Consider the following 15,674-nt stretch of genomic DNA (forward strand, 5'->3'; position numbering starts at 1 on the left):
TTTTGTAGTTTTCGGGGGACAGATTTTTATGTCCTGGTTAAGTTTATTCCTAGGTGTCTTTTTTTGTAGCTATTATAGATTTTTAATTTCTTTTTCAGATAGTTTACTATTAACATACAGAAATATTTGTAATTTTGTATGTTGATTATATATCCTGGAACTTTATTGAATCTGTTTATTAGTTTTAATAGTTATTTGGTATAGTCTTTAAGGTTTTCTGTATATAGTATCATGTCATCTGCAGACAAAAACACCTTGACTTTCTCCTTTTCTATTTGGAAGCCTTTTATTTTTTCCTCTTGCTTAATTGCTCTGGCTAGGACTTCTAGTACTATGTTGAACAGAAGTGGTACAAGGGAGCACCCTTGTTTTCTTTCTGATTTCAGAGGAAGAACTTTTTAGCCTTTGCCTACTCATATGTTACCTGTGGATTTGTTATTTGTAGCCTTTACAGTGTTGAAGTACATACCTTCTATATTTAATTTGTTGAGAGTTTTTATCATGAAGGATTTTTGAATTTTAATAAATGCTTTTTATGCATCTATTGAAATAAAAATATGGTTTTAAGCTTTCTTTCTGTTAATGAGTTATATCACATTTATTGATTTGCATTATGTTGAACCATCTTTGCATGCCTTGGATTAATCACACTTAATCATAGTGAATAGACTTTTTTTGTATTATACTTTAAGTTCTAGGGTACACGTGCACAATGTGCAGGTTTGTTACATATGTATACATGTGCCATGTTGGTGTGCTGCACCCATTAATTCATCATTTACATTAGGTGTATCTCCTAATGCTTTCCTTCCCCCCTCCCCCCACCCCATGACAGGCCCCGGTGTGTGATGTTCTCCTTCCTGTGTCCAGGTGTTCTCATTGTTCAATTCCCACCTATGAGTGAGAACATACGGTGTTTGGTTTTCTGTCCTTGTGATAGTTTGCTCAGAATGATAGTTTCCAGCTTCATCTATGTCCTTACAAAGGACATGAACTCATCCTTTATTATGGCTGCATAATATTCCATGGTGTATATGTGCCACAGTTTCTTAATCCAGTCTATCATGGGTGGACATTTGGGTTGGTTCCAAGTCTTTGCTATAGTGAATAGTGCCACAATAAACATATGTGTGCATGTGTCTTTATAGCAGCATGATTTATAATCCTTTGGATATATACCCAGTAATGGGATGGCTGGGTCAAATGGTATTTCTAGTTCTAGATCCTTGAGGAATCACCACACTGTCTACAATGGTTGAACTAGTTTACAGTCCCACCAACAGTGTAAAAGTGTTCCTATTTCTCCACATCCTCTCCAGCACCTGTTGTTTCCTGACTTTTTAATGATCACCATTCTAACTGGTGTGAGATGGTATCTCATTGTGGTTTTGATTTGCATTTCTCTGATGGCCAGTGATGAGCATTTTTTCATGTGTCTTTTGGCTGCATAAATGTCTTCTTTTGAGAAGGGTGAATAATCTTATTAACGTGCTGTTGAATTTGGTTTGCTAGTATTTCATTGTGAATTTTTGCATCTATGTTCATCAGGGGTATTGGTATGCAATTTTATTATTTGTGTGTATCCTGATCTGGTTTTTGTATTAGAGTAATGCTGTCTTTATAAAGTGAATTTGGAAGTGTTCCTGCCTCTTTAATTTTCTGGAACAGATTGAGAAAAATTGGCAATAGTTCTTCTTCAAATTCATCTGTAAAGCCATCAGGTCCTAGGCTTTTCTCCAATGGAAGATTATTATTACTGATTCAGCTTCCTCACTCATAATTTGTTCAGATTTTCTATTTCCTTATAATTTAATTTTTTCTAGGTTATCAAATCTGTTGCTATATAGTTGTCTATAATAGTCCTATTTTTTGTATTTCTGTTGTGTCAGTGGTATGTCTCCTTTTTCATTTCTGATTTTGAGTCTTTTTTCATTTTTAAAAATTTTTATAGATAATGGTTTGTTAGATTTATTTTTCTTTCCAAGAAAGCAGCTTTTCACTCATTGATCTTTTGAATTGATTTTGCAATCTCTATTTTATTTATTTTTTCTCTGGGCCTTATTATTTTATTTTCTCCTTAGATCAATCTTGGATTTAGTTTCTTCTTGTTTTCCACTTTCCTTGTCAGATTGTTTATTAGAAATCTTTCTTCTTTTGTGATGTAGGAGGATATTGCTATTCACTTCCCTCTCACAACTGTTTTTTGTTGTGTCCCTTAGGTTTTGGTATGATGTTTCTATTCTCATTTGACTCAAGAAATTTACCTTTTAATTTCTTCATTGACCCAATGGTTATTTAATTTCCATGTATTTGTAAATTTTTGATTTGTTTTTTATTTCTAATTTTATACCATTATGGTTAGAATATATACTTTATATGCTCTCTCTCTTAGATTTGTTAAGACTTGTTTTGTATCCTAATATGATCTGTTCTGGAAAATGTCCCAAGTGCAGTTGAGAAGAATGTGATTCTGTAGCTGTAAAATAGAGTGTTCTGTAAATGACTGCTAGGTCTATTTGGTCTATTGGAATTTCTTTATATGTAAATTGAAATTTTTCTCTTGATCATTTAAAAATTCTGTTTTGACAGTTTGGGTGTAATGTGCCACACACACAAAAAGACATTTTGGGGTTGAATGGGGAAGCTTTGAGCTTCCTGAATCTGGATGTGTATATTTCTTCCAAGACTTGGAAAGTTTTCAGCTATTATTTTATTAAATAGGTTTTCTGTGACTTTCTCCATCTCTTCTCTCTCTAACATTTCAATAATGTGAATATTTGCTTGCTTAACGATATCCCATATTTTCTTTTTTATTCTTTTTATTATTTTTACTTCTTATTTATTTTTTCGCTTTTTTATTCTTATTTCTTTTTACCCCTTCTGACTGGATTATTTCAAAAGATCTGTCTTCAAGTTCAGGAACTCTTTCTTTTGCTTGATATAGGTTGTTGTTGAAGTTCTCAATTGTATTTTTAAATTTATCCATTGAATTGCTTAGCTCCAAGATTTCAGTTTGGCTCTCTTTTATGATATCTATTTCTTTGTTAAATTTCTAATCTAGATCATCAATTGTTTTCCTGATTACATTAGATTATTTGTCTGTGTTTTCTTATAGCTCACTGAATTTCCTTAAGATCATCATTTTGAATTTCTTTTCTGGCATTTCATACATTTCTTTCCTTTTGGGTCTATTACTGGAGAATTACTGTGCCTCTTTAGGGGTGTCATATTTCTTCTTGCTTTTTCATGTTTCCTGTGTCCTTACATTGGTATCTGCACATGTAATGAAACAGTCACCTTTTTCAATTTTATAAAGCAGCATTTCATAGGGAGAGACATTTTTCTGTAGATGGATCCTAGGGTGTCAGCTAGGTATAGTATATTGGCTTTGGTTCTCAGTGGACTCAGAAGCACGGTGTTTGTGCAGTTTCTTCAGTTATAATTTTCATCATTGATGTTTGCCATTGCTTCGGTGGCCTAGGCTGTGAAGTTTGTGACAGCAGTGGTGCAGTTTTTCTGGGGATGGTGTCACTGGGCTGGCTATCAGACTAGGTGCATGTGGGAGTAGCAAGCTGGCCAGCTGTGCTACATGCTGTCCAGGAAGCAAGGCTACCACTATCCTGTCTGTAAGGCCGTGTGCACCTGGGCATAGCAGACCAGCAGGATGTGCAGTGGCTCTATAGGGGGCAGGGCCACCTCCATACTGGCTATTGGGTTAAGCATGTGCTGGTACAGGTACAGTGGTCTGGCTGGCTGTGTGGCAGGCTCTCCAGGTGATAGGACCACTGCTGTACTGGCTATAGAGCCAGATGCAGGCATGCACAAGTGCAGCAGGCCGGCTGGCTCTGTGTTAGCTTCCTCTCTGTGAAGTTTGGCTTATTCTCAGGGTAATTGAATACTGCATGATTTCAAACACTGGGGTCTCAGCTGCTTTGCTGGGCCTACAGTTTAGGGAGCCAGAGTCATGGTAATGTAGCCACTCATGTGAATATGGTAGAATAATGGCAGGGCCTAAAGGATGGAGACAGGCAGTGGCTACTGACCCCCAGGGCAGGAAGCACTCTAGTAGTGGGTCTGGAGTCAAGGTGGTGCTGTGCTGTAGCAGCCTAGGACACAGGGGAGTAGTAAACAATGTAGGCTCCTACTTTGCAATGTAGTTGTGTGTTCTCCAGGCGACTCTCAAAACTGGATGTGGGGCTTGTAGGAGTATTCTGCAGCAAGGACTGCAGGTGTTTGTGGTGGTAATGGGGACTGCTACAGGTCTCCAGCTATCTTTTTCCTCATAAGAAGTTCCTCCTGGGTCTGAGCCAATTCTGGTAGGGAAAACAATGTGGCAGAGGTAGGTGATTTGCTCACCTCTCTATGACGCTGTGCTGAGTTTCTGTGCTCCAGAAGAATTTCACCACTACCTGGGTGCTCTCCAGCTTACTTCTTCAGTCAATCCTCTTGGAATATAGTCATTTATTTATTGTTTTGGTGCCTTTTTTTTTGGAGGGACAAGCACCAAGTAATTCCAGTTGGCCATCTTGCTGATGTCACTCCTTCCTATTTACTTTCTTAACACCAGAGAGCAGGGTTTGTGATCAAATTTTAGTACTTTAAATTCCCTATGGGTAAGTACTTTTTATACCTTTGGGTTGATAATGAAAATAGTTGAGTCAGTTGTAAATATTTCCTTTTGGTGAGTGAAAATACATTTTTTGCAAGATAAATGACTCTAATTTAAAGAAAATTATCTGCTGGCTTCTTTCTATGTTGTTTCATTGACTAAAACCCTGTGACTATATCAACACTTTCAGATTTAATTAAAATATTAAAATTGCACTTGTATGGGTGGCAAACAATGACATGGAAAGAGATTGAGTCTTTTGCCCAAAGTTACATGGCAGAGGTGGTATCATCATTAATACAATTTATTATCAGGGCAATAAGTGGATTTGAATTTGCAAGGATAAGAAGCTAACCTCAAAACACAACAAAGAAGAATGATTGATGAAATAGAAGAGAAGATGACTCACCACCAAAGAATTATGATTGGCACGACTTTTATAACTTGCTTCTTATACTTGATCTCAAAGCACTAAATAATGAAATTAAGAAAACATTTAAAATGTTCAGCTTATGAAATTTGTTTGCTTTCCTAAGATGGCATGCCCATTCACGACACTTGGGTTCAATGCACATATTTAATGGTAAGAAATCTAGCCTAGAAAAATAATAAAACAAAGAGCCATCAAAGCCCAAATCCACAGTCATTTTTAAGACACTGTTAAATGTTGCTTGCATCATTAAAAAAATTTTCATGTGCCTATCACTGAATAATCACATACCCATCTTAGGTAAAAATAACTGCATTTGCCAATAGCTTGCAGTTGAAATAAAAACAAAACTCTTCAGCCAGAGAAACCATTTAAAATATTTCAATATTTGCCTTTATCAATTTCCTGACATATATTAACTAATTTATGCCCTCAAGAGGTATTTTTTCAAAGACAGATTGTGCAGGTCCTTTTTCTCAAGCAATTTATAGTTTAGAAAGGCAAATCAGCAATACTTATATATCAAGAAATTTTATTAGGTATTTCTGTTAAAAATATTGCCCCACTTTGTAAATACGTGAGAAAATTATATATGGTGGGTTTGTTTCAAGAAGTATTTTTAAAATTTTTTTATTGAAGTAAAATATACATATAAACTTTGCCATCCTTACTATTTTTAAGTGTATAGTTCAGTGGAAATAAATACATTTATATTCTTTTTCCCCCCTACATCCCTCCACCCACCAATCTTAATGAGATCCATTTTTTTTTTAGCTCCCATATATGAGTGAGAACATGCATGTTTGTCTGTCTGTCCTTGGATTATTCACATAAGAAAATGGCCTCCTGTTTCATCCTTTTTGCTGCAAATGATAGGATTTCATTCTTTTTTATGGCTAAATAATATTCCATTGTATATATATGCCACACTTTCTTTATCCATCTATTCATTGATAGATACTTAGGTTGATTTCACATTTTGGCTGTTGTGAATAGTGCTACAACAGACATGAGAGTGCAGATATTTTTTGACATACTGACTTCCTTTCTTTTGGATATACATCCAGTAGTGAAATTGCTGGATCAAATGCAAGTTCTCTTTTTAGCTTTTTGAGGAACCTCCATACTGTTCTTCCTAGTGGCTGTACTAACTTACATTCCCACCGACAGTGTATGGAGGTCCACCTTTCTCTGCATCTTCACTAGCAGCAGTTATTGTTTGTTGTTTTGATACAAGCCATTTTAACTGGGGTGAGATTATACCACATTGTGATTTTGGTTTGCATTTCTCTGATTATTAGTGATGTTGAACTTTTTTATATATATTTGTTAACCATTTGTATGTCTTCCTTTGAGAAACGTCTGTTCAGATCTTTTGCCCATTTGTAAATTGTATTATTTATTTATTTTACTATTGAGTTGTTTGAGCTCTTCATATATTCTAATTACTAATCCCTTGTCAGATGGATAGTTTGCAAATATTTTCTCCCATTCTGTGGGTTATCTATTCACTTTGTTGTTTCCTTTGCTATGAAGGAGGTTTTTATTTGGACATAATCCTATTTTTCTATTTTTGCTTTAGTTGCCTATGATTGTGAAATGTTACACAAGAAATCTTTGCCCAGATCAATGTACTGGAGTGTTTCCCAATGTTTTCTTCTTGTAATTTTATAGTTTCAGGTCTTAGATTCAAATCTTTAATACATTTTGATTTGATGTTTGTGTATGGGGAAAGGTAGGAGTCTAGTTGTATGCTTCTGCATATAGTTACCCAGTTTTCCTAGCATCCTTTATTAAAAAAACTGTCCTTTTCCTATTGGAAGTTTTCGGAGTCTTTATCAACAATGAGTTGGTTGTATATGCATGAGTCTGCTTTCTGTATTTCATTCCACTGGTCCATGTGTCTGTTTCTATGCCAGTACTATAATGTTTTGGTGACTATAGCTTTGTAATAAATTTTGAAGTAAGGTGGTGTGATGCCTCCAGCTTTGTTCTTTTTTGCTGAAGATTGCTTTAGCTATTCAGGGTCTTTTGTGGCTCTATAGAAATTTTAGGATTATTTTCTGTTTCTGTGAAGAATATCATTGGTATTTTGATAAGGATTGTATTGAATCTGTAAATTGCTTTGGAAAGTATTGCCATTTTAACAATATTAACTCTTCCAATCCATGAGCATGGAATATCTTTCCATTTTTCGTGTGTTTCATCTTCTATTTCTTTCATCAGAGTTTTGTAGTTTTCCTTTATAGATGTTTTACTTCTTTTGTTAGATTGATTCCTAGGTATTTTAATTTTTTGTAGTTATTATAAATGGAATTGCTTTCTTGATTTCTTTTTCAGATTGTTCACTGTTGATGCATATAAATTTACTATTTTTTGTATGTTGATTTTGGGTCCTGCAACTTTACTGAATTTATTTATCAGTTTTAACAATTTTTTTGGTGGAGTATTTAGGTTTTCTAAATATAAGATCATGTCATCTGTGAATACAGCTAATTTGCTTCTTCCTTTCCAATTTGGCTTCCCTGTCTTTCTTTCCTTTTTTTTTTTTTTTTTTTTTTTGAGGCAGGGTCTTGCTCTGTCATCCAGGCTGGACTGCAGTGGTGGGATCTCAGTGCAACCTCCGCCTCCTGGGTTCAAGTGATTCTCCCACCTCTGCCTCCCTACCTGCTGAGACTACAGGCACCCGCCACCACACCTGGCTAATTTTTGTATTTTTTTGTTAGAGACAGGGTTTCACCATGTTGGCCAGGATGGTCCTGACCTCAAGTGTTTCGGCCTCCCAAAGTGCTGGGATTAAAAGTGTGAGCCACTGCACCCAGCCTGTATGCCTTTTATTTCTTTCTCTTGCTTAATTGCTCTGGCCTTTCCAGATTTTTAAGTGTATATGTAGGCACATCTATTTTTTAAATTATTTTATTATTTCATTCTTTTTAAATAATTTATTTTTTTAGAGATGGCATCTCACTCTGTTTCCCAGGCTGGAGTGCACTGGTGTGATCATAGTTCACTGCTGCCTCAAACCCCTGGGCTTAAAGAATTCTCCTGCCTTGGCCTCCTGAGTAAATAGGAAAACTGCTTGAACCCGGGGTGGGGAGGTTGCAGTGAGCCGAGATTGTGCCACTTCACTCCAGCCTGGGTGACAGAGCAAGACTCCGTCTCAAAAAAAGAAAAAAAAATAGCTGAGAGGGTTACGTCAAAGGATTATATTCTGGATTTAATCCCTCTCTGTTACCAAATGCCTGAAAATTTCCTGATAGTTTTTAGGGCCCTATCCTGCCCCCCTCATATCTGCCTATCTACCTACTCTAACAATAATATCTGCCTCATAGAGCTGATAAGAGGATTAAATTAGTTAATATACCTAAAGGACCATCAATTGTGGCTGTCACATAGTAGTAAATTAATAAATATCATAATTGTTAATAGTAGTATTATTTCACCAAAGCAGCAAAGTTACTTTATTGAAGAAAATAAGTTTTAAAGTTAGTTATATAAAAATATTTTAATATTCCACAAGTGAAACCGTGAACTCATTGATTCTTTTTATTTCACATTCAACCAGTTATGATAATGGGAAAACATAATCTGAATGTAACATTTTCTTTTTATTTATTACATGACACACTAGCGTTTAGCTCATAATTTTTTTTGACATTTTTTACCCATAAGAGTTAGTTTCAGCTCTTCATTCTTGCTTATAGTTTCTTGAATCCAAGTTTGGTATTCCTCACTTTTCTTATGAACAGGGAGATTTTTCTGAACAGGGAGATAGCACAATTTCATAGAAAATACATGCATGTTTGAATTGAACTTGATTTTTAATTTTTGCATAAAATTTTAATTTATGTGTAACGTATGTGTATCTTAGTGGACCAATGATTTAATTGCTCTGAGCCTGAATATCCTTAGGTCTAAATTGTAAACTATAAAGCATACCTTGCAGGATTATTGTGTCACCTATTATGTATTTAAAATAATTTGCAAGTTGATGGCACATAATAGATAATCAATGATGGCATAAAATTAAACAGAAACAGCAGAAAAGAAGCAACATTTCCAACATATAATAAAAATTAGAACAAAAATAAGACTCTTCACCTTTAGTTTTGGAAAAAATTAAATGTTTTAAAATTATGCAGTATGGCAGAAGGTTGGAAAAAACTGGAACACTTACAAATTGTTGATGAAAAGATAAAGGGGTCCATTCTATAGAGAACAATTATGTAGTGTCTATCAATGTTTAAAAGACACATAGTCTTTGACCCAACAATTCCACATTTATTTAACTTAGGTAAGAGAAGAAAATAAGTGCAACATGCCAGAAATCCAGTAAAGCAGTTCAAGTATCAGAAGAGCATGAATCAAAACCAAGTGCAAGAAGAGGCACCTTGATATTGAACTGAAGGCCACCAGGTACTCACTGGGTCAATGACTCTTCTCATTTTTATGTAAGTATGAATCATCAGGTGAACTACTTAAAATGCACATTCTTGGACGAATTTCTGAAAAGCTGATGATTCTGGTCCTCAGAACATACTCGAAGTACCAAGGTTCAGGTACTTCCTGCTAAAGGAGTACTTAAACAAAAGAATAAAGAAATGGACACTTCAGTCCCCATGTCTACCCCTCCATGCCAGTGGCCAATAGCACTCAAATTCAGAACACCTTTTCTGATGACCCCATACTGTGTCCAGAATCCAGCCCAACATAATGTCCCATTTTCCAAGTGTAAATTGCTTGGGTATACTTGCAATATGTTAAAATGCTAAGCCCCTTTCATATTATTTCATGTGGTGGTAGGGGGGGTGGTGGTGGGGTTTCAAACTTAGGCATGCACCAGAATCAGCTGGAAAGCTTGTTTAAATGAAGATTGCTGAGTCCAGTCTGGATGCTGGGTGGAGTTTTAGATTCAGTAAATCTGAGATAAAGCTGAGAATCTGTGCTTTCATAAGTTCCCAAGTTATACAGATGCTGCTGGTCAGGGACCACAATTTGAAAACCACTATCTTAATACAATTGCTTCTGTGCAAGAAAATCAAAACCAAAACCCAAAGAAAAAAGTTCATGCCAATACTAAGTGACAAAAACCAAAAAGCTCTAATAAATTCAAAGGAAATATTTTTCTTCTTTGAATAAATCAAACTGGAAAAGCAGGACTTCTCAATCCTCCCAGAAGAAAAGGGAAACAGGATTGGAAAGGCAACTTCAAAGCAAAGGGCACTCCCTGGAAAATGCCCCACATCCAAGCTGAGAACAGTAGAAGTGTGCAAAAAGAAGTCTTAATCACCCTCTGAAACAAGAGCAACATTGACTCATAATATGTGTAAGCATTGTTCTTAAATGTAACACTAGATAAGGATTCATCTTGTGAACTGTAGGAGGAGGGAAAATATCTGACAGGTACCCACTTAAAAACATTTCATAACCATTCTCTTGATGAGTCTGTTGAGATGAAGTACTCCAGGTTGAGTTGTAATCTTTTACGTAAAACAGGAAGAAGAGAAGTATTCTGTAACATTCTTACTTTCCTCAAGCATTAAGACTAAAGAAATAATCAAAAAGAAGCAAATGTAGAAATGTAATGTAATTCTTTGGATGGAAATAGTGCCTTTAGGAATAAAATTAGGTTTACTTGACAAAGTTTATCCAGGGAATAGTTTGGGGTTGTTAGTGAGCTTGTAAATTGCCACTGTTACTAAGTGACTTTTAGGATACTTATTGTGAACATCAGTAAGCTTGTGGATGGTTTTACTTTCTATCCGTGATGTTAATTGAACTAAAAATAAACCAGATGTTTATGCAGAATGATTTACCACATCAATTATAAATTATGTATTTACAAGATTTCCTCTCAGATTTTTAAATCTTGGATTTTTTAAAGATGAATGAACACCTTACTTTCAGAAAAAAGAAATTATTTACTTCTGGAAATTCATGGGCAAGTTAGCCAACAATGATAATGTTTATCCTAACAGGTGTAAAAGATTTCTGGGGGCATAAGTTTGCTCTTTAAAAAGGGAAAGGAATTACTAGATTTAGAATAACTTCTGCCAAAGCAGAACCTGGAATTCCTCCAACCCCTGTAAGTTCTTTAAGCCTAATAGTTTCTTTTTGTTGTTTTTAATTATTAAGTTATTATATAAAATTCAAGACAGTTTTACACATAAACAGCTAAAAATGAAATTTCCCCAAAGTCCATTAAGGGGGTTGATGTTCCTTCTAGAATTTGTATGTTGTCTATCATTTAATCTCTCTATATCTGTGTGTGTGTGTGTGTGTGTGTGTGTGTGTGTGTATGCTTATCTGTGTAGTATATACCTTGCTTTTTTCATGCAGCACTGTGGAGATTTTTCTATGTTTATTCTATATCAAGATGTGTAGACCTATATCATTCACTTGATAGTGGTATGGGATTTCAGAATAGGGACACTAGTTCAGTTTAATATTTGTCCCATTGATAACTTTAAGTTGTTACCAGCATTTTTGCTCCTTCAATCAATGCTGTAATCAATGTTCTTATAAACACAACTTGGTGTACATATACAACAGCTTCTTAGATGGCATTGCTGAATTAAAGACTACATACTTTCAAAATTTTGATTGATTATGCCAAATTATCCTCCAAAGAGTTTGTATCAATTTATCATTCTACCAACTGTGAGAATTCTATTTTATGCATCATCTCTCATAGTGAATGTTATTAAATATTATTTCCCAAATTAATAGTTAAAAAATGACATCTGGTATTCTTTAAGTTTATGATTGTTTATTAGTCAAGTTGAAAGGTCAGTGAAGAATTCATTCTAGTAATAGCAGGAGGAAGAAGGGAATGAGGGCAAAAGCAACATTCAAAGAATATTAGATAAGGCAAAAGCTTAGCTGGTGAAATAGAAAGACCTCAAAATACAGTGGCCTAAATAATATGTAAGTTTCTCTGTCTCTCTCTCTTATGAAATGTCTGGCCAGTGTGGGCTGATGGGGCAGCTCTGCTGCAGGTGATTATTCAGAAACTCAGGTTTATAGCATTTGCTACCCCTAGGATGTGATCCTCTTCTGTATGGTAGAAGCTGGGTTGCTGCATATCTATGCAACCTGTGGGAAGGGGATACCTAGCTACAAGGGAGGTTGAGATGTGGTTTCTAGCTAGATATTTATGCATTCAAAACCCCAAACACTAGATTTTAGCAACTTTTTACAGTGGAAGTGATGCTCCTGACAGCTGCTTCTCAAATGGACGAATTGTTGCTTTGCTCCAAAATTCTATGTATATGCCCTGTATGTCCCGGAGGCTTCATATAGTATCCCCAGGGATGAGAAAAAAAAATGTTTGCCAGGTGAATAGTTGCTATCCTATTAAGCAGGAGCTATGTTAATTTTCACCAGTCTAGATATCACTTTTAGAAAAACAGCTAAAATCAGATAAAATTGTTGATAATTCAGTCATTCTCCAAGGACCATCTAACCATCTTCCCTGGGGCTGATTTGCAGTGTCCTCAAAAACTTCCCAGGTCTAGAAACTGAATGAGAGGCTATAAGAGGTCGTGAATACCCCCGTCCTTTGGCAACTCAAGTCAGATTTCGGTTTAAAAGACATACACTTTTTCCAATTATATAGATCAAGTAATACCTCATCAACTGCCCATCCACTTTATTACAGGGAACATTGTCATTAGCCACCGCCACAGATTCCTGCAGGTCAAAACACTGATTGCCACCCCATCTCTGTGGCTGATTATGGTAATTGCAACCACATTTTCTCTGAAGGTTAAGCACTACCACATGGCCTTTCCTACCCCAGGATTCCATTATTCTCATTGAAATGAGAGATTCCAAGAAATGAGAGATCCTAATACAATGGCAACATCCCCCACCTTTATTTTCAGTTTGCCAAGGAGCCACTTCAAAACTTTCTGAAGATGCTATTCTCTTCTTGGTGAATTTTCTTACTTGCCTTGATGGAAAGAGTATTAATTTTTTAATGCCTTCACAGAAAAAGGTACAGTGTTCTCTGGCATCTCTTGATGGACAGAGAAGGAAGGTGTGTACATTGCATATGATAAATCTGCCTCAAGACCTTAATTCTCTAAAGTCTTTTTTTTTTTTCTTCAAATTAGAGCAAGAAAGTTCTGGCAGATTAATATCATGAAATGTTGTTTTTCATTGAATCTAGGCTTCAGCAGCCAACAAAGGAAACTACTAGAGGTGCTTAAAGTTGCCTTGGCTGGCACGCTAATTCAAAATACTGGGAAGTGCATCTATTATCTATTGATGAATTGTCTCAATTCACCCTTATATTTTGTCTTCCTCAATATAACACCCTTAGAAACCATCCCTACACAGGTTATAAGGTTCCTGATGATCCAGTTTTAAAAGATCTTTTAAGTCTTATGATATATACTGTCTCTTTTTGAAATAGGGTTATCAATTATATACCTGAGGGCTGCTGAGATATAGCTCTAGTTACATGTACAGAGGCAATGAGAGATAGTGGGGGGTGGCCTTTCAGAAGAACTGGCATCGCTTTGTAAGTCAAAAGTGCAGATTAGGTCATTGAAAGGTCTTTCTGCACAGAAAGTTTATTTTCCTAACACCGGGAAAGAAAGGCTCCTTCTTTTTGCAAAATAATCTTCAAGTGATTTGGAAAATCAAAGTTTACACGTTCAAATGGGTCTATCCTATCCAAATATCCTCATCCCCAGTCTCACAGTGTAACTTGTCAACCAATGCCCTAACCTTATCGTAAGTGCTTTGGTAATGATGTGCATTTATAAAATGCAGCAATTCTGCTACCTACACAATTATACATTGGGGCCCAGTCTTCAGGCGTGTCTGCCCTGTAGTTACTAGATATAAAGGATTCTTTTAAGGTTCATTATAGGAGCTGTCTAGTTTTCCACTAGTGCTTTGTGTTTGAAATTTAAGTTGCTGTGCATTTTTCTTGTTTTTTGTTTTTTTTTTTTGGTTAGCTCCCTGCATAGTCATAAGTAGCTAGCCAGCTCATACTTTCTATAATTACCATTATTGCCATAGAAATGAAATGCAACAGGAATTGGATACCTGATCCTCCATCCTATGCCAACACTGGCAATAATCCGAGCAATTATGATACCACAGCAAGCTATTACCTATCTCCTATCTTCCTTCAGGAAGATAATGCCTTCATCCAACACTTAACAAACCGGCTTCTGAATACCCTATTGAGGAGCTACTTTATGTGGCTATTCCTGGTAGTAAATACTGTATTATTCAGAATCCCTACAGGAAATGATTCTCCCCAGTTGGTTCAAATGCAGAGACTTTAATGAAGGACTACTTGTGGATGTGTGTGGGGGGGTGAAGGGATAGTGAGGCATCCATGGACTAACATCAGTAAGAAAACATATTACTCCCAGGACAAAAAGGTCAGGGAGGAAATGAAGTTACTCAAGCACAGAGGGAGCTAGGATTATTAAAAATATGGGCCACCTGGTTGAAGCACGGGTCTTGGAGGGATGCAGCTAGTGCTAAATATACCTGCCAACACATGGAAACATCAGGGAAGAAATACTCTTACCTCTCTTTTTTGTATTCTCCAGTCTCCTGCCAGTGCTTCCAATCACTGAACTGAACTGGGAACCAATCAACAAGGGAAACCAGGAGATGCAGCCCTTGAAGTTCAGCCTCCTGGCCTCAAGTAAGGCAGGGGAAGAGAATACATAGATCTGTGGAGACGAGTGGTGGTGGTGGGAGCTGCCAATAAAGAACTATCAAAAAAGGTAACTATCTCACATGTCATCTCATTTTATCATTGTACAAATGCTATCACAATTTCCCTGCATTTTATAAATAAGGAAAGTGAGGGTCAAAGTGGCCAAGTAAGTAGCTCATATAGCTAGTAAATAGCCATGCCAAGGATGAAACCAGATCTGTCTAGTGCATATTACAGTCCTTCCTCTGCCACACCATATCATGACTTAAACATTTAGATCTGAGCATGAAAATGAAAAGAGATTGAAAGTGATAGAGTTGGGAAGGGGAGTGGGCACACACAAAACATGCGTTTTTGACATTCTTGAAACAATTTTAAATACATGTTCTTAATAGAATTTATAATAATATGAGAAGATTTATTTACAAGTTTTTCACTTACTTGAATGTAGGGCTCATGAGGACAATTATTTTGTTTTTCTTCTTTATTTCTATATTCCTGGTGACAAGATCATTGCACAAAATTTAGTAAATTTTCAAAGAATATTTGTTGAATTAAAAACTAAACAAATGAATAAATTAGTGGGTCAGGATATATGCATGTTCCTTTGGAAAACTAGTAGCATAGAATGGTAGCCTGAAATAATAAATTGTTAAATAATTATTCATACCATCAAGCATTTCCTGAATATTTCCGGGAAAAAAAAATCAAGTTATATAGGTATCTATTTTCTTGTTTAAATACAACAATTGTAGTTACATCTATGCTAAGGCAATCAGTTCTGTCTTTACTCCAAGTTTTGACCTCTATAATAACAAAATAATATATTGACCACAGTAACATTTTAAACACTTATTAAGAAACAGTTATATAAAAATTATTTCTCTTATTTAAGATAAAAGTCACTTATCCCTTCATCTTTTCCTTACACAAGCATTTCCAGA

At 35.7% G+C, this 15,674-nt stretch overlaps 1 long non-coding RNA gene across 1 annotated transcript in view; it reads left to right on the forward strand.

Moving 5' to 3' along the window:
* Positions 1-15,674, forward strand: part of LOC129038466 (uncharacterized) — a 198,671-nt gene that overhangs the window by 143,930 nt on the left and 39,067 nt on the right. Inside the window, exons 2-3 of the long non-coding RNA XR_010126768.1 lie at positions 9,334-9,490; positions 14,618-14,797. This is a non-coding gene — a long non-coding RNA (uncharacterized LOC129038466). The remainder of the gene's footprint in view (positions 1-9,333; positions 9,491-14,617; positions 14,798-15,674) is intronic.

The sequence above is a fragment of the Pongo pygmaeus genome, chromosome 5, assembly GCF_028885625.2.
Source record: "Pongo pygmaeus isolate AG05252 chromosome 5, NHGRI_mPonPyg2-v2.0_pri, whole genome shotgun sequence".
Taxonomy (NCBI): Eukaryota; Metazoa; Chordata; class Mammalia; order Primates; family Hominidae; genus Pongo; species Pongo pygmaeus.